The sequence below is a fragment of the Microtus oregoni genome, unplaced genomic scaffold, assembly GCF_018167655.1.
Source record: "Microtus oregoni isolate MIOR12 unplaced genomic scaffold, Mior012 000056F_ref0000123, whole genome shotgun sequence".
NCBI lineage: Eukaryota > Metazoa > Chordata > Mammalia > Rodentia > Cricetidae > Microtus > Microtus oregoni.
Window position 1 is genome coordinate 4,929,157 of NW_024543832.1, and position 24,199 is coordinate 4,953,355.

At 44.5% G+C, this 24,199-nt stretch overlaps 1 pseudogene; it reads right to left on the bottom strand.

Moving 5' to 3' along the window:
* Positions 1-20,911: 20,911 nt before the first annotated feature.
* LOC121438429 lies at positions 20,912-21,399 on the bottom strand (annotated as a pseudogene).
* Between the last annotated feature and the right edge of the window lie 2,800 nt (positions 21,400-24,199).

Sequence of the window (24,199 nt, forward strand, 5' to 3'; positions counted from 1 at the left end):
GAGGGCACTAGACATGTTGGATTAGGCCCTACTCTGTGTCTTCATTTAATGTTCATCACCTCTTTAAAAGCCCCGTCTCCAAATATAGTCACACTCTGAAGAACTAGGAGTTGGGACTCACATGAATTTTAAGGAAGCGTTCAATTATCCTTCCATGTCAAGTCACTGTTCTAAGGGTTTCTATTTGGACTGTGAGTGTAGCTTAAGAGAACATGGCTTGCCTAGCATCATAAGGCCCTGAGTTTGAAACACAGTACCTCTCTGTCTTTGTCTCTCTCTCTCTCTCTCACACACACATGCATGCACATCTATGTCTGAACTAATTTCATATCTCTAAATATTTTAATAGTCCTCTGAGAAATTATCAGCACGTTACAAAAGGAGCAACTGCGATTCAGTGTAGTCACAAGGATAATGAACACAAGCTCTTCACAAATACATCCTGCCACCGTCCAGAATTCCTGGCCACTAGCGGAGTTATCGCACACAGAAGAAATAACCTGTCTTCTCATAACAAGATTATTGCCTTTCTACCTGTTCTTTAAGGGCCCACAAGGGAATAGGCATGGGCCAAGGCTGAGGTATATGTTCAGCTCCACACAGTCATTCAGGGGCCAAGGCTGAAAGAGGCTTCATCATTTTGTAAACTATAATATCTGAAAACGTGTGTCCATCTTGATCCCAGGTCCAAGGAAAAGGCAGAAGACCACACATCTTTTCACTGATTCAGCCAGGTGACTCAGGCATGCCAGAGTGTTGTGACTGGGAACCTGCCCAGCTGTGGGTGCCTGGAAAATACAAGGAAGCAAAGACATACTTGTAGGCATTCAATACTTCACCATAGTCCATGAAGTGGTTCCTATTCCTGCTTTAAGATGTCATCTCGCAGCAGAGACATAATCTTTGAAGCTGTGCCAAGATTCAGGCAATTCCAGTGGTATTGCTGTGTTTTTTCTGCCACTTTTCTGTGAATGCCTGGAAGCATGGAGTGTATGCCATGCACTGCTTAACATTTATTTGTCCTGGAGGGTATCTGCTAAATGCTAAACAGCAACACAAAGCACCAAGTGACAACCTGGGAATCTCCAGGTTGTAACACAGATAATTATACTATTTATAAGGTGGGCTTATGAAAGAATCATGCTTGATGCCTAAAATAGAGGATTGATTGATGCATTATGTGTTGCTGATGATGTGGTTTTTAAAAAAGCATCTCCCAAGTAGCATAGCCCCTGAGCCTGTGAAAGGCTCTGGTTCCACTGCTAATGGCAGTGTTTGCAGCTTCTGGAACTCTGCCGCAGCTTCAGCTACACATCTAATAGGTTGGAGGGCTGTTGAGTTTCTTCCTTCTCTCTGTGATAATCCGACAATAGTTGTTTACTGGCGCACAGTGTGAACAAAGTCAACACCCATGGTTGTTCCTGGAATTTGGCAAGTGATGGTGTTTCTCAAATTAGACAATTACTTTGCATCTCCACCCTCTTCTTAATTGTATCTTACAATACTGGGACTTTCCCAAATGCTCATGCATATGATTTGATATTATGATTGGAATGCTTATGGTCTCCAAGTTTTTATACTGAAACCTAATTATCAGTATAATGAGTGGTATTGTGGGTATTATGCAGGTAAAAGCACTTGTCATCAGCCCGAGGACCTAAGTTCAGTCCCCTAAACAGGCACTGTGGAAGGACATTGACTCTCAAATTCTTACAGGGTGGCACTCTTGCTCACCCCCACCTCAAGTATGAAATTTTACTTGGACAAAAAAGACCCCAGAGAGGTAGCCTGCACCTTCCATCAAGTAAGGGAACACCAGAAGACCCTGTCTGTGACCAAGGCAGTGGGCCTGTCTGTGACTCAGGAAGTGGGCTCTTTATGATCTAGGAAGTGAGCTGTCTGTGACCCAGGAAGTGGACTCTCTGTGACCCAGGAAGTTGGCTGTCACCACTGAATGTGCCTGGACCTTGAACTTCTCACTTATAGAAACTGAATAAGAGTTGGTGCTATAAGTTGTGCAGAAAGATGTATATACTTAGAATGGGAAGTCCGTACTCATATGTGGGGCTGCTTTGCTCTGGTCCCCAGCAAAGACCCATTGGCAGGATGTCGAGGTACCACATGCAAATTCTTTTCCACCCCTATCCTGCACCCTTGTGATGTCCTTACATTTTCTATACAAACAAAATGCAATAAAGAGGTACAGCTGTGTAAACACTGACAAATCCATTTGGTACCCCCCTCTGTTCCCAAGACAAAACCCCCAAAACTGATTACCTCAACCCAAAGTCTACGCCAAGAGTACATAGGAAGCACACTAGACCAAATAAAAATAATCAGTGTTAAAAATAACCACCTTGAATGGGCTTTCCCACGAGCAGGAACACTTCTCAGATCTTTATGCATTAATCCATTTCATCCTTTTGTAACTAGTAAGAGTTACTATTAGTGACTCTGGCACCATAGCAGTTACTCCTGTAACATAGGAGTAAGGCATCCTTATCTTACAGATAAGATTCCTCAAGGCATAGAGAGGGTAGGGAAGCTAAGAGCCAGCCTAGAGCCTTCCAGCCGGAAAGTGGCAGAGGAACTCACGGCCATCTGTGGAAGGTTTAGACTGGCAACCAATGAGCGAAACCAAACAGGGTGTGGGTGTCTATGACTGGCAAGTGGTACCCTAGTATCCCCTCTGTGTGTTTATGTTATTGACTTCTGTAAGTCAATAGGGAAAAATAAGGTTGCCTTATCAGAGAGAGGCCAGATGCAAATTCCAACTACAGATCACAGCACCACTGTTCCAAAATAAGGCTGATCACTGAAGTCCACTGGGACCTTACAGGTGACACTTCCAGCCCTTTTCCTGGACACTGGAAAGATCTATTGCAGTAAAATGTCTCGGGTGTTTGTAGCGGCCAGTCAAGTTTTACAGTCCTGGCCCAGCAGAATCAACATATTTATGGACACACAGATAAGTCAGTGCTGGCTTTATGGAAGAAAATGGCACAGGACTGCATTTATACATGAGAGATACATTAAGAGCAGGTAGCAAGGCTGGCTTTCAAGAGGAGGAAAGTCAGACTTGGAGAAGTATGTGCCTGTCAGTCTTCTGTAGTCAAAGGAATGGAACTGAGGGATTCCAAAAATACCTTGTTTCATTTTCATTTTATTCAATGCCCACCGTTAAGGAAGATGCATAGTGATGAGAAGAACACACACACACACACACACACACACACACACACACACAAACTGTGTGCTCTCCACCGACAATTGAGGAGGAGGAATTACTCCCTGTAAAGTTGATGTCTCATTTTGGGATAAGCTAGTGACACATCCTGTCGCCATCTGTGCATCCCTGGCTGCACCAAGTGAAGCACCAACCACGTACTTCATTCCTTCCGTGAGGCGATGCTGTTGGAGCTGAGGCTCATGGTGAAGGAGGGCAGGAGGGTGCAGGTCTACAGGAGGCTTGGTTTGAGGGAGCTGTGCCACTCGCTGCCACCACTCCTGTCCCATTGGCCATGCCATAGCCACTAGTGTCAGTTTAGAACCACAGTGTCCAACCTGCACGGCAAGGAGAGTGGAACATGGAAAAGTGAGTGACAAGCTTTCCCATCTGTCTCAGAATATCAGCCGTGGTCCTGGCAAAGGGACACAGTGATTCAGTGCTTAATGAAGAGGCTGTGGCAAAGCAGGTGGGTGACCCCTGCCTTGCTGCCATTATCAGGTCTCGCCTGTTCTATAGCCTGACTGGGGCCTGACAATGACTGTCTTCCTACCTCTCTTTATGTGACATCATTCCACGTGCCCCATCTTTCTTTTCCTTTCTCTTCTTTTCTTTAACTATTTCCTCCTGGAATACAATTATGTAGGTTTGCTCAATCCTGAGTTTATAAATTTGGATTACCTAAACAATAGCTATTGCAATATATTCCCTTTAAAGATGATATTTGTAGTATACTGTAAAATATGGACAGTTTTTTCTTAAACATCAGATAGTATGTTTCAGTTTTATGGGTCATATAATACTATTAAACACTACCATTGTCACACACACACAAAGCCATAGGTAATAGAGCTAGTGAGATGTCTCAGCAGTAAACACACTTGCTGTCAAGTCTGACAACCTGAGTTCAATCCCTAGGACCCACATGATGGGAAGAGAGAACCAGTTCCCAAAAGTTGTCCTCTGACCTCCACTCAAGGAGGTGTGCGCAAACTCACACAGTCACATGATAAATAAGAAATATACTTCAAAAGATTTTTTAAAAGCTATATACTTAGAAAAAAAAATCAATAGATAATACTGTAAATTAATAAGCATGGATGCTTCGATAAAACTTTATAATAAAAATGGACAGCCAATTTAAAACAGGCAAACAGACAAAAAATTTAATTATTTGATGAAACATTGAAAGGGAAGTCAGTGAATTTCAGAAGTGAATGTGTAGTTAGGTAAATTCATTTTTTTGTTGTTTTTTTCTTTTTTTTGTTTTTTCAAGGTAAATTCATTTTTTAATTTTAAATTCTAAAAACTCTTTTTCTGCTTTTTAATGACCACCAAGATAACGTTCTTGCCAGATGTATCAGTGACAGTCTCAGATGTCATCAGTGACTCCAGTGGAGAATAACTGTAGAGCAGAATTACCCAAGCTCAGACTAAACTGTTTTCAAAAATTCAAGGAGATGAAGAGTGGAATATCAGGATTGGTAAATGCTTAGATTTTAGCCTTTTTCAAAAACAGAAAATGCCCTTAGAGTAGTGAATTATTTGTATAGGAATATTGTGATTATTTTCTATGTTAATTACATAAATCAGACAACAACAAAAGCAAACAAGCAAACATGAACAACAAAAACCCATGGGCTAGAAAGAGATGACTCAGTGGTTAAGATCACTGACTGCTCTTCTAGAGGACTGGGGTTCGATCCCCCAGCACCTCTACAGCGGCTCACAACCACCTGTAACTCCAGCTCCAAGAGGATCTGGCATCCTCCCTGTGGGAACTGCATGCACATGGTACCCAGACATGCATGCAGAGGAAACATGTAGCAGATTAAATAAAAATAAATAAACATCAAAAAATGTTTAAAGAAAAGAAAAAAAACACTCTCAGGGATTTGGGGAGATGGCTTAGAGGATAAAGTGCTTGCAGTGCAAGAATGAGAACCTGTGTTCTGGTTGCCACCACCCACATGAAAGCTTGACACATGGTGCACACCTGCAACCATGGCTCTGGGCTGTGAAGACAGGTGGATCCCAGAATCATATTGGCCAGTCGGTCTAATCAACCAATGAGCTCCAGATTCAATGAGAGACCGTGACTAGAAAATTGCTGTGGAGAGTAATTGAGAAGGACAACCTGCTTTGGCCATTTGGCTCTGCACCAACACACATAAACATTCTCATACAGATACACATAGTTAAAAGATAAAACAAAAAAAAAAAACCTTCTATACTTTGAAATCACAATCAGATTCAGTTCTCGTTCCAAGAATCATCCAGGTTATTCTTTTGGTCTAGGTTAGGCTTCAAAGATAGAGATACCTGCTCAGAGTCTTAGTCAGCTGGCAAGTTGGTAGAAGCCTGGTGCTCTTGGATGCCTTCCCCATCCAGCAGATGCCTACCAGCTAATGGCAGCAAGAAGGAGCCGTCCAGCTCAGTGCTCCCATTCTCCAGCAGCAAGTTTAGCAATTTTGTAGCATAGTCACAGATGAAGAGGTCGACCAGAAGTCCAGAGTCCTCTGCAGCCTAGGTCTATGACCATCATAGCAGCTGCATGCTGAGCCCAAGCAAGCTTTGAGTCTAGCCCATGTTCTCCAAGTAAGGAAACAAATAATTTCTCCTCCTGGGAAGAGCACAAGGTGTGAGGCAGACTCAGCCAGCACTGCAGCCCCCTGCCACATAGCCTAAGAGAGCAGTCAGAGTAACTATAAGAGCAAGACAGGCACTCTGACTGGTGGCTCCGTTCAGGTACTGAGGTGAGTACATTGCCAGCAGGATGATGAGGGTTTCCACAGTGCACAGCCTGTCCTTACTATTGAGTGAACTTGGGTTTTGCAGTCTGTCAAATCCCTGTAATTTTCCATGTGTGTGCTATTATGTTCTCTGCTCAGAAAGCTCTGGTTATAAACATTCAAACTGTCAAAGGAGAAATTAGATCGTTACTCTTGGATTGACACGAATTCTTCTAATTTTTAGCAGAAGACTTGATTGTGAAGTTCCTTAAACAATGAGTTTTGTATTCAGCTTGCATTTTGCTTTATACAAATTTGACATAAAAATGTTCTAGCCCTTCCTACCACGCGGAACACCAGACATCCTTTCTCCCACTGTGGACTCCTGTGTACTAAAGGGTACTCATGGTTCTGGGTCTCACCACATTTCTATATAAAAGGGGTCAAATCTGCAGCAGTAATGCATTTATTGCTCTTTTTAGGAGTAAACCCACATAAGGGCTTGGGGACAAATGTTGGCCACAGGGTCAGGAGCTGTGAGTTGTTGCTTACACTTTGGAGATAGCAGCTTTCTAGAAATGACTCGAGGCTTGGAGCCTGTCATGATTTGGATTCCATGGACAGCCATTCTCTTTGCTCAAACCTAGCTTTTAACGCTTCTTGGCGTGACTCACGTGGTGGCACCTCTTGTCTCTGCCTGTGCATGGTTCTACCTGTTGATGAGTAGCTTCTCTGGGTCTTTGTTACCTTTGCTATAAAATGTATTAATGGTTTCTACATTGTCGTTGCATTGTATGGTAAGAATTGGTAAACAAACAAACAATGAAAACAAAATGGCTCAGTTTAGAGTTAAAGACCTCGCCAATTGACTTGAGCATACCTCATTCTGCATGACTTAATTTTCTATTCATCCTACTTTTCTACAAGCAGAATCCCCCAGAATCTGAATATGCTTCTGAAAATAGCAAGTAAAGAGTGTTTTCTTAGACATGAGAGCTGAGAACTGGGGATCCAATTCTTTCATTTAAGACTTTCATCATTAAAAGCACGTATTTTTGACATGGGTAATACATGAAGGATTACCTTCCACTTTATTATAAGCAAGTTAGAACTTTTCCTCACAGCAGACCCTACCATGTATGGGAAAAGGAAGATATCACAACGTAGGGGAACCTTTGAGGTGCTGTGGGAACTCCTTCAGTCAATAGCCTTTAAGATACTGGCCCACTTTGGGTGTGGTATCATGTGCTATATATCCAGACATAAAGTCATGCACAGGCCCCTTGGCTGCTGAATTCAGTTCCAGTTCCCCGTGCACGCAGAGGACTGTGAATCACTGCTCTTTCTGTGAGTTTACCACATAATAAATTCTGTGAGTTTACCCCCTAAAAATAAACTTTTATTATACTCCATTCTGGGCTAGTGTGGAAATCTTTTGTACAGCAACATTGAAGAAGTAGACAAGAACTCATAAAGAGGATGTCAGATGAGGCACAATGACAAAACAAAATGATGCTAACCATAGACTTGGGGAAAGTTCTAGAATCCCATAGATGCTGAATCCTAAGGGAAATCTAGAAACACAAGAGAAGGGCTGGTGGAAAGTTGTACATAAAAATATTGACAAAGCATTGATCCTTGGATGCCGTGAATACATGTATTTTTTTTCCTCCAATATTTTTTCTCCAATTATAAAATTTGTATGAATTCTTCATATCAGCACTTTATTTTCCAATATTTGAGAAAGAGCCTACATTTTGAGGAACAGAGTAGAGAAGAAGGGTTTGACACTATTGGCTGTAGCTGGACTGAGCTGCTGATATTGTGCAGTATCTCAGAAGGCGCTTTCTACACGGCACTTTCATAACTCCAGCCAAACAGACCCAGCTGAAAGAAGCATTTCCCTTCCTAAAGCAGACACAGCCTAGACAATATGTTTTAACGTTACCTGAGATCAAGTCTAATTTTATTATAGATTTTAGTAAGAGACTATCAGCACCGAAGCCTTATCAGGGCTCGTTTATTGAACTGAGCTCAGTTCCACAGCCATTATTTATTCAGCACTGGGATGTGGAGGGATCAAGATGAGTAAGACTTCACTTGATGCCTGCCCTTACGAGCTTCAAAGCCAGGTAAATGAGGCAGCAGAGCCTGCAAGATCCAATAAGGTCTCTAACCTATGCACTCTGCCACCCCAGCTCAATGGCCTTAATCCGAGGAACATGAAGATGCTTAGGCATTCTTCAGAGGTAAGGCAGTCTACACTCCTGCTGCTCATAGGCCATCACCACCGGCATAGACATGATCAAATTCTAGTCCTTGTTTCACATTCTGGACATTTAGGTGTTGTCCTGCCCTTACCTGTTTTGTGGGGGTTTATCTTTCAGCATGCTAGAATATTCTGGAATGCTTCATATTGTTGAAATCCATTATATGTTCCTGCTTTGCCTCCACCAGGCTTCCATCTCACAAACAGTGTGCTTCTCTCCCAGAAAATGGATTTACAGGACCCACCTGGATTCACTTAATTGGTGTCTCCCTTCCTTTACTAATCCTTCTCATCGACTCTGCAGAATAGAGGCCCAGGGCTGGGAAGTGGTAGGGAAGAAATGAATCAGGTTAGGAGGACTACCTGGAAGGGTTCTTGTGAGATTCTCTTGAAGCTGGACCTGGGAAGGTATGTTGAGAGGTCAGGAGAGAGCGGAGCTCTGGAAGGAAGCATCCAGAGATGGGCAAAGGGAAAGTGGGTCTGGTCTGGTCTGGTCTGGTCTGGTCTGGTCTGGTCTGGGACTGATGTACAAGGGAGAAGCTGGGGAAGGGTGACTGGTAGCTTCCTGGCAGGGTCTTCCAGCCTAAGGAGTTGGAAGAGTTCTCTTTGTTCAGTGGAGACACGGGGGACTGCCTGTGGAGTGTGGGGTGCCAGATGGGAACCCAGATGAGTGAGTTGGTTTGTTGCTGTTGTTGTTTGTTAATTTGTCACAAGCCAGAGCCCTCAATTGAGAAAATACCATCATTAGATTGGCTGTAGGCAAGTTTTGTTTTGCTGTTGTTGTTTAGTAATTGACATGGGAGGCACAACACACTGCAGGTGATGCCATCCCTGGGCATGTGGTCCTGGGTTGTATAAACAAGCAAGCTGGGCAAGCCATGAAAAGTAAGCCAGTAAGCAGCACTCCTCCATGGTCTCCGCATCAGGAATTCAGCCCAGCCTGAGTTCCTGCCTGGGTTTCCTTAACAACCAAACCATCAGGACCTGTAAACCAAATGAACCGAAGTTGTTTTTTTTTTTTCATGATGATATCTCTCTGAGCCTTCCACATACATCTTTGTTCTCAGATTCCTCTACAAACCAGCTGCCCACAGCGTGCCCAGGAGGTGAGGCCCACAGGGGCTTCATAATCAGCTGATGGAGGCCTCCCAGGAACATGTTCCAGCATAAAAAGCTTCTCTTCTGTAGATAGACCCTGCATCTAGGCAGATCTACAGGAACTGCTAAGCCTCCTAGCATCAAAATGAAGCTTCGCTAAAAGTCGTCTCAGGCACAGGCTAAGCACCTGATCCAAGAACTACAGCTATCAAAGAAACATATGAAAAGCAGATGTTATTTTCTCAGGAAATAGACACAGCATCTACCCTCTGGCCATCCTCTACCACAGGAATGTTAGTCAATGGACATCAGCTAAAAACGAGGCAAACAGGTAAGTTGGTCTTGGGGAAGAAACACATTAGAAACATAATCCCCTAGAGTCAGTCTGAAAATTGCCTTTGCTGATCCAGGGCAGAGAAAAAACAAAGTGCATTTGATAAACTCAGTTAAATAAAACCCTTGGAAATTATTTGAATTTAAAAGATTTCGGAGCAGATCTTAAAACCACTCAACTGTTTGGGGTTTTATTTTTATATTTATTTATTTATGAGTTGGGGAAAGCACATATGTGCGCACACATGTGCACACACACACATACACACACACAAGCACACACACATGCACACACAGGTGCACATACACAGCGCACATACACATGCACACACAAAGGGCACACACACGTGCACACACATGCACACACACGTGCACACACACACGTGCACACACAAAGGGCATGTGCAGGTAGTGAGTGGTGTCTTTATAAGAGAGTGACACTAATCTAGGAGACAATCATCTGATATTCATTTCCTGTATGGAAAGAGAAAGAGAGAGCTATTAAGGCACAAACAGACTTAAGGAATGAGAGAAAACAGGATGCCCATTTCTGTCAGGAAATCCAAGTTCCTTTTGTTTTGTTTTTGATTTTGCTTTTAAGTTCAAGGGTTGAATTTTTGCGTAGGCATCAAAGGTGCATTTTTATATTTTTATGGTTACCCTTATACAAAGACATCAAATATACACCGAGGGGCTCAGAGAACATGCATCAATCCTTCCCTTTTGCCCCTCTTTTTCCCGCCGTGTGCTAGATGCTCTTGAAATAGACCATGGGAGTTGGAACTGGGGGCAGGAATCTCCTGCTTACCTGCACTTCCAGTCACAACTCCTGGCCAGTGTGTAATGCAGACAGACACACATTGGCCCTTCGTGGGAACATGACGTGGTGGAGACCCCTGCCATCCAATCCACAGACAGTGGTCAAGTGGCAAGGTGAAGTTGGCTATATGCATTAGTCTTGCTAATGGCTGCTGCAGCTGAGCAAAAAGCTCAGGGCCAGGGAAATGGGTGAAACTCGGAGCATCTGAGGAGACAGCTGAGACAGCCTGAGGCCATGAGGAACAGAGACAAACACAGGTTAGTTAGGAGACAGCTGAGACAGCCTGAGGCCATGAGGAACAGAGATGAACACAGGTTAGTTAGAGAGAGCTGTTCTTCGGGCAAGGTTCTATGGCACCTTAGAGAAGATGGAAGACTTCAGCATTTTTCTCAGCTGGCTGAGTTTCAGGTACGTGTCCCTTCTGAACACTTACACAAGGCATGTAGAGATCTGACAGAATTTTTAAGGTCTTATTTAATGTCCTTTTGTCATGTGGCACCATCCATTTCTCTAAGTCTAGAAGGCCATTGGCTGGGAAAAGAACAGACCTGAGAAGCTGTTCCACCAAGCACCTCATGCTGGCTGTTAGTTGAACATTTACTAAGTGCTATGGCATGGATGTGTCGGTCCTCATGTTGAGCTTAATCCCTACAGCACTGGTATTAGGTTCTTAGATTCTGGGGGCTCCATGCTCTTGAAGGGGTTAGTGGAGCTGTCAGGAGAGTGTGTGAATTACATAGTGACCAGGTTCATATGGAGTTAGTTTGGCTTCTCACGTTGGATGCTTTGCTTCCCCACTCACTGTGATGTCTCCGACATACTTGACTTTCTGATCATTCTACCATGAGGTCTTCATCAGAAACCAAGTGGGCAGATGCTGGTGTAATTACCATTGGACCCCCAGAACTGTGAGCTAAATGGATCTTATTCCTTTAAAAAGTACCCAACCTTAGACTGAGCCAATGTGGCAGAAGATGCTGATGGAAGACACTAAACACTAGGCATGACACAGCAGGAATATAAATGGAGCAGAGTACACTGAGCCTGACTTTAGGGGCTCAGATGTGGGAGTCCCCTCTGTGTGTTGCTTGTATTGGTTAATGAATAAAGAAACTGCCTTGGCCTGATAGGACAGAACTGAGGTAGGCAGAGAAGACAGAACTGCCGGAAGAAAGCAGAGTGGGAGAGATGCTATGGATCCGCCAGAGACAGATGCTGGGAATTTTACCTGGTAAGCCACTGCCATGTGGTGGTACACAGATTAACAGAAATGGGTTAAATTAAGATGTAAGAATTAGCCAATAAGAAACTAGAGCTAATGGGCCAAGCAGTGATTTAATTAATGCAGTTTCCATGTGGTTATTTCAGGGTTAAGCTAGCCAGGCAGCAGGGACAAACAAGCAGGCCCTCCTCCTACAGGGCTCAGAAACTCATATCACCATGGAGGGGACCCTCAACAACTGCTCACTGAGTGGGTCTTACTCCCATTGGTCTTCTTCACTCCAGGGCCAGTTTCTAAGGCACCTGCTCTGAGAATCTTGCTTTTAAACTTCAGTTTCATTGGTTCTCTCATCCCTGGCTCCCATGCATGCTTCATCTACCATCTAATCCACTTAGTCTCACACGGGTATTTATGGACAGTGTCTTCCCCAAGAGCATAAGTGCACAGGGTGCATATTCTTGCCTGCTGTTATATTCCAGGTGCAGTTGTATAGCAAACTGATAGAATAACTAGAAGGATAGCTCTGGGTGACCATGGTCCCTGGATGATGCTGGAGCCTGAGCTGAGCTCCCCTCGAACAGGTGTCTATAGAGCTCCCAAGCAAGGCTCTGTTCTGAAGCTCGGATTGTTCTTCCTTCTTTCCATTTGGTGGAAGGACACTGGTTCTTTGTTAGAAGTCAATAGAGGAATCTAGTACTAAATGACCTCAAATTCTCTTCCCAGACTGGGAGCAGAGGGTACTCCTCATTCTCATTTCTGTCGTCCTTGATCATGGTGCTGGGATTTCTAAGTGATCCTTTAATGCTGATGGAAATGAAGGTTAGCGGCAATGTGATGTTGTCCTTCCTTTCCCAGCACAGTGCCTGCCTAGCACACAGAGCTTCTTGTAGTCACCCAGGACCGGGCTTTCTCCAATTGTGTCTCTCTAAGAACAAGTACGTGCATGGAAAGGGGTGTGGGGGTGTACCATGTTATATCCCTGCTAGCCACATCAGGCATCTCTGAGTCAGCCCTGCTGTCCACATCTGGCATCTCTGAGTGAGCCTTGATTTGATCATGCCCCTCCTCACTGATAAAGTCCCAGATCTCCACTGTCTGAAACAGTATTTATGGCTCTCAGCTCTTTTCTAGGCTACCGAGAGAAGCAAAGAAGAAAGTAAAAATAGGTCATAAGGAGCAGGAGATGCCTGAATGGGTTGTGGTTAGATCTCACTGGGCCAAGAGTTGAGTCTTCCTGCCTTGTTCCTGAGCCAGCCTGCAGCCTAGTGAAAGGAAACATCTCAGCAGGAATTCTCCACAGCTGCTGCCTCTGGCAGCTTGGCTGCAGGTGTTTCCAGGCACATGTCCTTTTTTGTCTGGGGCTTCTAGGAAGTACACAGAAAGGTGGTGGAACTCCCCAGAATCCCTCTGTGGCTTCAGGAGAAGAAGCCTTTCAGATCAATCAAGCTCTATTTTGGACAGCAGAGGGAGGGTCACAGAGGAGGTATCTGGTGTGAGTTAGTCCTTTGTCCATTGTTTTGACCAAGACAGTGAGGCCAAAGTATTGAGTACCATCTCCTGCAGCTGTCTTGCTTCAGAAAGTATTTTCACAGAGAGCCAGGGCAGATGGGCTGACAGGGACTGTGGGAAAGGCAAGAGATGGAAACTAAGTTCTGCCAATGGGAGACCATTCTCCTGGTAGCAGGATGCTCCTCATCTGGACATTCCTACTGTGGCCATAGATGCACACTGGTCCTTTGGAAAGTGCATGGTTCTGGAGGCCCAGGTCTCTATAGTCTCCCAGAAGTAACTGAAATCCTTTGAAAGATTGAGAAGACCGCGGGACAAGGGTTTGCACTGGATGGAGTGGCTGCTGCAGGCTTATGTTTTATGGGTTTGGTCCTTGGTTGACAAGACTGTTTCTGAAGGTTATGAAACCTTCCTAGTGTGGGTTCTAGCTGGCAGATGGAGTCTGCGAAGAGAATGGCTTTGAAGACCTAACCAAAGTCCAGTTGTGGTGTAACTCCGGGATTTCTGATATGACGTGATGAAAAGTATTGTCACTTCAACGCTCACACCAGAATATACAGAGCGACGCCAGTGGCTCCCCATGGTGATGGACTATACCCACTGAAACTATGAGCCATAGTGAAGCCTCTCCATTAATTTGAATCTGTCATGTACTGTGTTGCGTGAACAAGAGATGTGTCTAGCACAGTGCCTGACCCAGATGGTGTGTCTACTGTCTTTAGTTCAAGTTTGCTACCTTGTCAGAATGTAACCTCTACTTCTGTCATCAGCACAGGGCTGGAGTAGACATGGCCAGGTTAATTCTTGTCAGGGCCGTAGTTCAGTTTATAAAAGTCGTTGTTATCTTCCAAAGAACAAGGGGCAGGTTGAAATGAAACAGGAAATAAAGAAATGAGTTTCTGCTAACTTTTGGCTCTTTGCTGTGTCCAGAAGAGTGATGTTTAACATGGTTGTTGATGTCTGGATACTGGCCTGTGATTTGCATTGGTTTATTTAATTAATTTTGTGAACATCTTGCATGAAGCTACGAAGGAAGGCTCACCTGTGGTCTGATAGGAAGTTAGGAGTTCCTGCTGTTTGTCTGTAAAGTCAAACGAACTCAGGTTCTGCTCTATTAACATCACTGCCTACCCATGGCCTCTTCTCTGTGCTGTGTCTCATATGAACACAGAGAGCCCTCAGCTGGTGGGAATCGTATCTAAATACTTTTCGTTGTTATCACTTGGGCTGCTCTCAATTCTTAGACAAGGGGCGTTTTCTTTTACTGTGATTTTGTTTCCTACTATCTTTATACAAAAGAACCAGTGTCTCAGTGAGTTCTGCTCAGCAGTTTTCCTTGTTTGCAGTATATGTTTACGCAAGCACACCAGAGATTATTTCTTAATAACAAACAATTTTAAAAAGATGATTGAATATGCAGACTGACTGAGAAGCATTTCTGCTCTTTCCTTTAAAATGCCCAGTTTTACCCCAGGGAGTGGCCTCCATAGCCTGAGAACTGGGAGGGAAAATAAGCCCTATTTCATTTTTTCCATCCCCCTGATGGATGCTCCATGGCATTATGACCCTTTGAACTAATATCTGGGAGAAAAAATAAAAACATTGAGAGATAAATGGAATGTCGGTTAATTCTGTTATGTTATTTATTGGCACGCTGGCTGGGCTTAGTACATCCCCAGAGGACTCTCAGGAGAGCACATTTGATGGAAATATAGCTTGCGTGGTACTAACAACCCAACACGGGTAATCACAGGGCCTGGGGTTGGCAGCAAAGCATGTCAATCTGAGTCAACAGACCTAGAGATTCTTCCACTGTTCTTCCACTTCCTGTTTGGGGATCTCAGAAGTTTGTGGAAACTGGGTTGAAGAACTTTCTTTCCATTAGTACAAGTCTAGATTTGGAACCTGCCTACCAACCATTCCAGCTCAATCCTAGTCCAGTAATGAAGGTAAAGTCTGGATTTACACACACCTGAGGCATTTTGCATAACCCTAATGATTGAGTTACTAACCCAATAGTGTTTAAATGAATACAGTTTGTGTGTTGTTATTTTGGGCATAAGCTAGCCAGGCAGCCGGGGTGCTGGGGACGCAGCCCTGCCGCCCTTATTACTACAACCACAAGCACAGCAGTGAGGTTCCCTTGTTTCATCTCAGCACACTTTATAAGGATTTCCCGTTGATAAGGAGTTTCACAGCTCCACCCTGCAATGAATAGGTGTGAACAGCCAACAGCTGAGATGAGGTAACGACCTCAGTTCTCCAAAGGTGGCCAGCCCAGAAGGCAGTACAGGCTGGTATTGCAGCAGTACGGGCTGGTATTGCAGCAGCATTGCATGTGTCTTAGAAGGCAGTACGGGCTGGTATTGCAGCAGTACAGGCTGGTATTGCAGCAGTACGGGCTGGTATTGCAGCAGTACGGGCTGGTATTGCAGCAGTGCGGGCTGGTATTGCAGCAGTGCGGGCTGGTATTGCAGCAGTGCGGGCTGGTATTGCAGCAGTACGGGCTGGTATTGCAGCAGTACGGGCTGGTATTGCAGCAGTGCGGGCTGGTATTGCTGCAGTACGGGCTGGTATTGCAGCAGTACGGGCTGGTATTGCAGCAGTACGGGCTGGTATTGCAGCAGCGTTGCATGTGTCTTAGAAGGCAGTATGGGCTGGTATTGCAGCAGCGTTGCATGTGTCTTAGAAGGCAGTACAGGCTGGCATTGCAGCAGTACGGGCTGGTATTGCAGCAGTACGGGCAGGTATTGCAGCAGTACGGGCTGGTATTGCAGCAGTACGGGCTGGTATTGCAGCAGTGCGGGCTGGTATTGCAGCAGTACGGGCTGGTATTGCAGCAGTGCGGGCTGGTATTGCAGCAGTGCGGGCTGGTATTGCAGCAGTGCGGGCTGGTATTGCAGCAGTGCGGGCTGGTATTGCAGCAGTGCGGGCTGGTATTGCAGCAGTGCGGGCTGGTATTGCAGCAGTGCGGGCTGGTATTGCAGCAGTATGGGCTGGTATTGCAGCAGGGTCGCACGTGTCTTAGTGGTCAAGGTCTTCTCTGATTCAGATTAGATTAAGGGCTTGAAATTTTATGTCTTCCTAAGTTTAGAACTCAAAATCCTAGGTTGAAAACTAGAAGGCACAGTACAGATAATTTAAACTCATACCACCCCAAAGTGTAGGGAGGGGTGGGGATGCAGGTGGCAGCAACCTCACCTGAGCTCTGGACGGAAATCCAGAGTTCTAGCTCCTGAGACTGGCAGTAGCAGCATCCCCAGGACACAGAAAGCACATTAACTTCTGGATTCTGCATGTGCCATTCTCAACCAATCTTTGTGTTTTATAGATGAACAAAATCACAGTAGTCTAAAGGAGCTCTTGGAGGTTACACACCAGGTTCCTGGAAGAGCAGAAGTCATCCCAGCTCCCAAACTTGGCCTTAGAGGCCGGTGTTTGAATAGCAGTGAGTTAAGGACCTCCTCCCCAAACCCGAGGCAGCTCCTCCAGGAGAAATGTGTGGCACTGAGCTCCAGTAGTGCCGATGCAGGGTTGGTTAACTTTCCACACTCCATTCACATCAACGGATTTGTTCCCTCTCATCAAATAGGCCCAGCTTGCCTACTGGCTGTGTATTTTGATGATGATGCACTTGAAGCCCCGAAAATGGAACTACTAAGCGACAGGGACTAGGAATGCAGTTGTGTGTGCACTGTATGTGCAATGCTGTTCAGCGTTGTGCTCCTAGGGGCTTCACTACTGCCTGGGATGACCCTTCCCCCACAGCCTCATGGGCAGGTCCCTTTTGTCACCTGTCTACCCTTGAAGCTTCCTTTGGTCATTCAGATTATCTTCCATCCAACTTCCCATCCCGCTGTCATTATCCCACCCCATTCCACCCTGTGACGTTGGCTTTGCTTTACTTTAGCAATTAAGTGGAATTTTTCAGTTTAACAATTGCTTGTGCATTTTCTATCCTCTAGGACTTGATGAGAACAGGAGTCTGGTCTCCTTGGTAGCTTGCTACACCAAAATCAGTGCTCCACACAGGGTAGTTGCCTGCGGTAGTTACTGTTAATTGTCAATCAGATTCAAGATCACTAGGAGCAAGCCTGCAGGTGCCCCTTAAGGGGTCATTTAGACTCCTGACAGGACTGTCAGGGGTTATATTGATTAAATGAAATGATGCGGGAAACCCCACTCTAAAAGCGAGTGGCACTATTCCCTGATCTTGATTCCTGGACTAAAGCACAATGGGGAAGGCTCACTCAGCACAGGCATTGGTTGCTTTTTGCTTCCTGAATGTGGATGTGATGTGACCAGCGGCTTCAAGCTCCTTCTGCCTTGATTTCCCACTGTGATGGACTATAAGCTTAAGCTGTGAGACAGAAATAAAAGCCCCTTCCTCTTGAGTTGCTTTTGTAGGGGAATTCTATCACACTAACAGAAAATAAAATGAAGGCATGGTGATAACCCTTTCTGAGTGCATGAATATGATCTTTAGAATGAAGTCTGTCATGCTCCTTGCTAGGGTAAGCATAGATAAGAAATGATGCTTATTGGTTTGAGCAGAATACTGGATGCAAGTTACATGCACATTATCTTATTTAATCTTACTTTTAAATTAATATTTCAAAAAATAAGCGTTAGTGTTGACTCGACATATGCCTGAAAGAGAACTCGCTGTACATGGACTTGACCTCAAGAACATTTCTGAGAGGAAAGCACCGAGAGGCCCCACACACAGTGCCGGTGCTGTCCGAGCAGCAGAAGGCCCAGGCTGCACTGGCTGCTTTCCGCCGATGGTTCCCTCCAGGACTGCGTTTGAGTCCGTATGCCAGCTTTCCCTAATCTTGTGAGCAGACTTCGGGAGCCAGCTACGGCTGAGATGGATGTCTTGTTGCACTTCCCAAAGTGATAATGAAAAAAATGACTAACTTGTTCACACCTCCTCCCATGACCTTTAGCCTTTCATAACAGGACATGATTTGTGCCTGCAGAATTATGGTGCCAGACCTGAGACTATCGCCATCCTCTCATCTTCCACCAAGACAATGAAGCAAACAGGCCGATGGAGCTCAACCAAGGACATTTTATGAGGCCTGCAGAGGCTTGACAAGAAAGGAATTTGCCCTCGAAGCAGGAATTCATCATTTCTGTTGCCTTTTTCCCGTTTAGAATCTAAAGTGCTCAAACTTCATGTTCTCTGTTCCACGCCCATCGCTGTTCCCGTCAGCCCCACACATCCGTCCCAACAGCTGCTGAGCTGACTCAGGAGAACGGGCTCACCACATGAACAGGAAGCCAGCCAGGGAGACTCATCTCCAAACGGGAGCAGGAGGAGGGGCAGCAAGACGAGCTCTGAGAAACTGTTTAACATTTCAAGAGCTATTATTATTTTTGGCACCATGTTGAGTCCATGTCTCTTTTTTTGGCTACTTTTCTAGTACTTTATGTATCTTGAAGGAAAAATCGCAACCGGTTTCAGTAACACTGGGGGAAATGTGCGGTGCCATTACAGGAGGCATTTAAATGGTATTTAAATGTTATGGTGTATGCTCATAAATAAGCGAGTTAAAATGATTCTAAAAATGACCTGTGATATGATTTATTTATATGTCATAGGCATAGGAGATGCCTTAAGGGTTGGTTATCATGAATACAATTATATAACAAATAATGAAATCCAACAATTACCAGTTGACCCCTAATTAACCATTCAGTGCAAAAAACAGATGGTTACATAAATCCCTGGTGGTCCCTTCAGTCACACAGTTAGTGTCAGAGCTTGAGATTTTGTTATATGAATAAACATTTTTTTTTTATTTTAAATGTCCACAAGACTAGGGGTGGGGATGTAACTCAGTGGTAAAGAACTTGCTTAGCAAGTGTCAGGCCCAAGTTCAATGCCGAGGACCAAAACTAAATGTAGAAGAGAAGCATTCGTTGCCTGCCCATCACCCAGCTTCAACAAGTGCCCACCTGTTGACCGTGAATACTGATGGTGGAAGGGAGAGATGATGATCCAAGACGTGTAGCCACTGGAAAGACAATTTCAATGTTTGCCACATTAAAGGTTGGCCTCTCACAGGTTACCCGTGCTGATATTTGGAGTGGTAAGCAAAGGAAGCAGTTTATAGGTTTAACCTCAGCATCCACTCTCAGGAAGTAAGACAAGCACGAGGTCAAGGGTAAAGTATTTATTATTTACCAGGACCCAGTGATGCGCCTGAATATTGTGATGAAAACAGTTGTAGTAGAATGTTGGGCTTTTGTTTTTCTAGAAACAGGGTCTCCTATTGTCCAAGGTAGTCTCAAATTCATTCTGTAGCTGAGAATGACCTTGATCTTCTGCTGATCTTCCTTCTCCTCCTTCCATTGGGATGACAGTTCTATATCAACAGGCCCAGCCTTTGAAGTGCTGGGGGATCAAATCCAGGGGTCAGCATAGTAGGCAAGCACTCTGTCAGCCCAGCTGCATCCCACCCTATCTAAGAGAGACTTACTTACGTACCAAAGCTCACAGCAAGAGTATTCACAGTAGCCTCAAAGTGGAAAAGCTGACAGTCCATTGAGAGATGAACGGCTAGACAAAATGTGTAACAGCCTGCACATATAATAGAATCTTGTCTGCACCTAAAAAGTAGAACTCTGGTACATGCTATAATATGTATGAACCTTGAAGATACCTTTTTAGAGAAATGAGTTAGGGAGAAAGGAACAAATACTACATAACACAAATTATATGAAATACCTGCAGTAAAGTAAACACAGAGACAGAAAATAGATTATAGATTAGCTCACTGGAGAACTCATTTTTATTAGATACAGAATTTCATTTTGAGAATATGAAAAAGTTCTGAAGATGGACGATAAAGGCAACTTCACAATGTAAACATTTAAATGCCACTGAACTGTATACCCATTTAATGATATGTGTGTCATACTACATAGTTGTTTTTTTTTTAAGAAAAATACAGTTTATTTCAGGCTTACAGTAACTTTCAAAGCACTGCTATGGTCCTTCCGTTTGTCCAAAGTCCAAGGTTGGGGGGGTGGGGTGCGAAAACTATTCTTTCACTGAACTCTGAAGCTCAGCTCTCAGAAGGCCGATTCCAAGGTTAAGTCATGGATTAAACAAGAAGGTGTTATGTTATTAAGGTCTTAAGCCTCATCCCTGGACTTAAAACAGCCCAACTTTCTCAAGTTCACCACTTAGTCAAGCCCTCCAAACTCAAGAGTATTCAGGGTGGGAGCATTCACAGGAGGATGCAAGCTCTGGGCAGGGTAGAGTTGCTCCATGGGAGGCTGGGGTGGGGATATTGGGGAGGTGCCACACTTACTCTTCCAACCATATGTTTATCTCACCATTCCCAATCCAGCCAGCCTCCCACTGTGGATTCTCGTCCTTTCCACAAATGTACCTGCCTACTGTCCACAAGTCTGGCTTCCACTCCAACCACAGCCATACCCACCACCCATCTTTACATTCACAGCACCTATGAGGCACTATGCTGAGAAACCTGGTCTTATCTCTCATATGGTACCTTAAGGTTCAAGGGACTGGAATAGGTCCCATCAACACAACCAAGGCTTTTCTTTCCCTGGAGGGAAGGACAGGGGAACAAGGTAGGAATATGGTTATCAGGATAGAGGTGTATAACCCTCCAAAACAGCCCCTATAACTCTCTCATAATACCCAAGCCATTTACTGCCCTATTCATTTCTTTCTCTGGACAATGATCCAACCTTCTTCCACTATATCCTCTTCCTTAGTAGTCTGGGAGTTAAGCTCAGGCGGTTGAGGCTGGGGGCAGATCCCATCCATCGTGGCCCCATCATTTGTAGCTGTCACCTCCATTTCTTCCACGCTGTCTACTTCATCTTCATCCACATCAGTTTCTCTGGCTGTCTGTCCTGGGGTAGCAGTGACTTTGCACTTCTTTAGGTCGATCTCAGAGGTCAGCTCCAGCAGAGCAGCTCCATCACCATTCTGGAGGTGGTAGAACATGGTCTGTAGCTGCTGACTCACCTGGGGCAAGCTCCCATCTTCCACAACTGTATCAAACTCAGTGGTCATCAGCTCCCCAAGGAAATCTTCCACCTCTTCCAGCTCTAAGTCAGCTGCAAAGCAGGCCAAGCATCTAGAGCCACTCGAACCACAGCACCGAAGAGCTCTCGCACGTCTTCTGCCACACCCGCTATCATCCATTTTCCATACCACATAGTTTTAAAAGCAAAAGTAGGTTGTCTCTATTAGACAAAAAAAAAAAAAAAAACCTACTAGACTGTCTCGGGGAGTGATGTAGGGACAGGAAAAGAATTAAGATGCTTCTGCCCTCATTCAGTCCACCCAGTAAAGTAGCTTCTTAAAAATGGTATTCATTTTTAAATTTTGCGTATATAGAGATGGCCTAGAAGGAGAAATGCAAGGCACTAGAAGCTGGAGATACTGAGAGTTTCTGTAGAGAAGGCCTGTACAAAGCAAGCTGGGGAATGAAAGATGGAATATTGAGAATGTTACCATCCACCCAGACCATCACCTTACAAAGGGCTTGTCTCCTGCCAGAGACCTTGACATCTAATTGTATTCTACATCTGCAAGTGTACGGCTAGTGACCGGATGTGAGGGCTCTTGGTCACTGTTCTATTGCTGTGAAAAGACACAATGACCAAGGCAACTCTTACACAGAAAACATTTAATTGGAGGTCTGCTTATAGTTTTAGAGGGTTGGTCCAAGATCATGATGGTGGGGAAGCAGACAGGCATGGCATTGGAGCAGTAGCTGAGCCTTGCGTCCTGATCCTCAGACAGCAGGCAGGGAGACAGACACCAGGCCTGGTGTAAGCCCACCCCCAGTGACATTATCTCCCCCAAAGGATCACACCTCCTAATCCTTCCCAAACAGTTCCATTAACTGGGGACCAAATATTCAAATATATGAGCTGATGGGAACCCATCTTATTCATCACAGATTTACCAGTCTCCCATTGGTGCTGGCTGCTCTTTACACTGGCACATGTACTGACGAGAACCTGGGCATGAAGGGTTGCCCATAGCAGTCACTATTTTCCACCTAAAAAGATCTGAGTATACAAAAAATTCAGTAATTTGCCTTCCAGTTTTTACTGTCTTAAGCATGAAGTCCTCGGGATATTTTAAGGAGGTCCATGCCACTTTACTTGCCAAAATACCACAACTAGTTTCTTCATATGCAAAGAATCAGCGTTAAATTTATCTAATAAGTCTAGCACCCTAACAATAGAAAGGGGGCTATTTCTATTTGACAGGACCTGCCTTTTAATATCAGCAAAACGCAAACCTGCAAGTACACACTGACAGTGTTACGATGAGAAGCTGTTCACATGTGTGCTTGGCTTTAGAGAAGGCAGCTCTGCCCTCCACCCACGTTGTATGTAGAGACAGTGGAGCTGAGAGTCAAGTTGTCTTCAGGAATGGTTATTGATTTAAAACCAGTGCAGACTCAGGACCTCACTCCCTAACAAGAGAGCTCTTTGGGTTCCATTACAATGGGTGGTCAAACACATGAATTTTCCAGCAGATGCTACCAGACTATTTCTGTTGTCCTAAATTTTCAGTTGATTTTATTTATTTATTTATTTTTTTAGGGCAGAAATAAAAATGAAGTGCCACACCATAGAGAACACAAAGTCCTTGTGCTCAGAGGTAAGCACTAGGGAAACCAGACTGTTAAACATGCAGGGTTGTCTCTTCAAAGGAAGAGTTGTTTAACCTGTTTTCTTGCCTGGAGGCTGGGGATGGATGTGGTTAGTAGCCTGGTGACTTGTGCTATCTATAGGGCCAGATTCTTATGTTTATCCCAGAGGCTTCCTCCCTAGACCTTTGTCGTGAGCATCATTTCTCAGTCAATAGAACTCATCCTCAAGGAAGATGGCACATGACAGCTGGAGTAGTCTGGCCATCTCTGCTCTATCTGAATAGCCAGGCCACATCTGTTCCCCAGCGTTGTGTTTATCTCAGTCATTCTCCCTAGACCCTTATCTTGAGCATTGTTTCTCCATCAACAGAGCTGTCTTTATGGAAGAGGTTTTATGTGCTTGAAAAGTGTTTCAATGTAATCATGTCTTAAACCTTGTTGCGCCCATAGGATTGAGTTAATTATGCCAGAAAACTTTTCTCAAAATTTTGCTATGCTTAAACATGACTAAAATAAAACTGCCTGGTGTCAGCCTCTAGAAGTTCAAACCAACACTGGCTACTGAGTCCTGTGAACCCAGACTTTGTTCTTGTCTTACATGAATGGATACTCTGCTGGCCCTGGTGGCGTGTAGATTCCCCCACACGGCACCAACACATCTAGACACTATTCTCATCCTGATTTTCCCGTTTGTCTTGTAAATGGTTCAGGCTTTTACAACGTAACCGTTGCAATCCACTGGTCCTCACAGAACTCCTGGAAACAGGAAAAAGATGGACTTTGTGGTGTTCTTTGATTAAATTGAGAATCAGAGAGACTCTGACTGTCACAGGCCATAGTTACGATGTGGAGAACCAACTGCTTCTCTCTCATTTTCTTGTCTCTGGTCCTTTGGTAAAATTAGGACACTGGTCCATGCTGAACACAGTGACCAAAGCCCAAACACACTGCACATTAATGTCTCACACAAAGAAATCAAGTTAATTTTTTTTGAAAATTTAGTCTCCAGTGACTTTTTCTGCAATCTGGCAGCAGGCCATCAACATAAGTGAACTTTAGAATTAGTAATGTTCCGGTATGCCAATTAAAATGCTTGCACTGCTACTGTCTTTGCTCTGACCGCCAACATCTTGTGAGTCAGGTCCACCTACCAGGAAAGCTAACCCCCTTGAAAGATATTAACATCTGGTAGAGGCCAGTTATACCTCTTTACAGCTCATCCTAACTGCCTCTTTATTCCCACTTCCCACACAGATATGCCTGACGCACACATTCTAACCGTCTCTTACTCATTCAACTAACAAAAAAGTATTGAGAACTTAACAAGT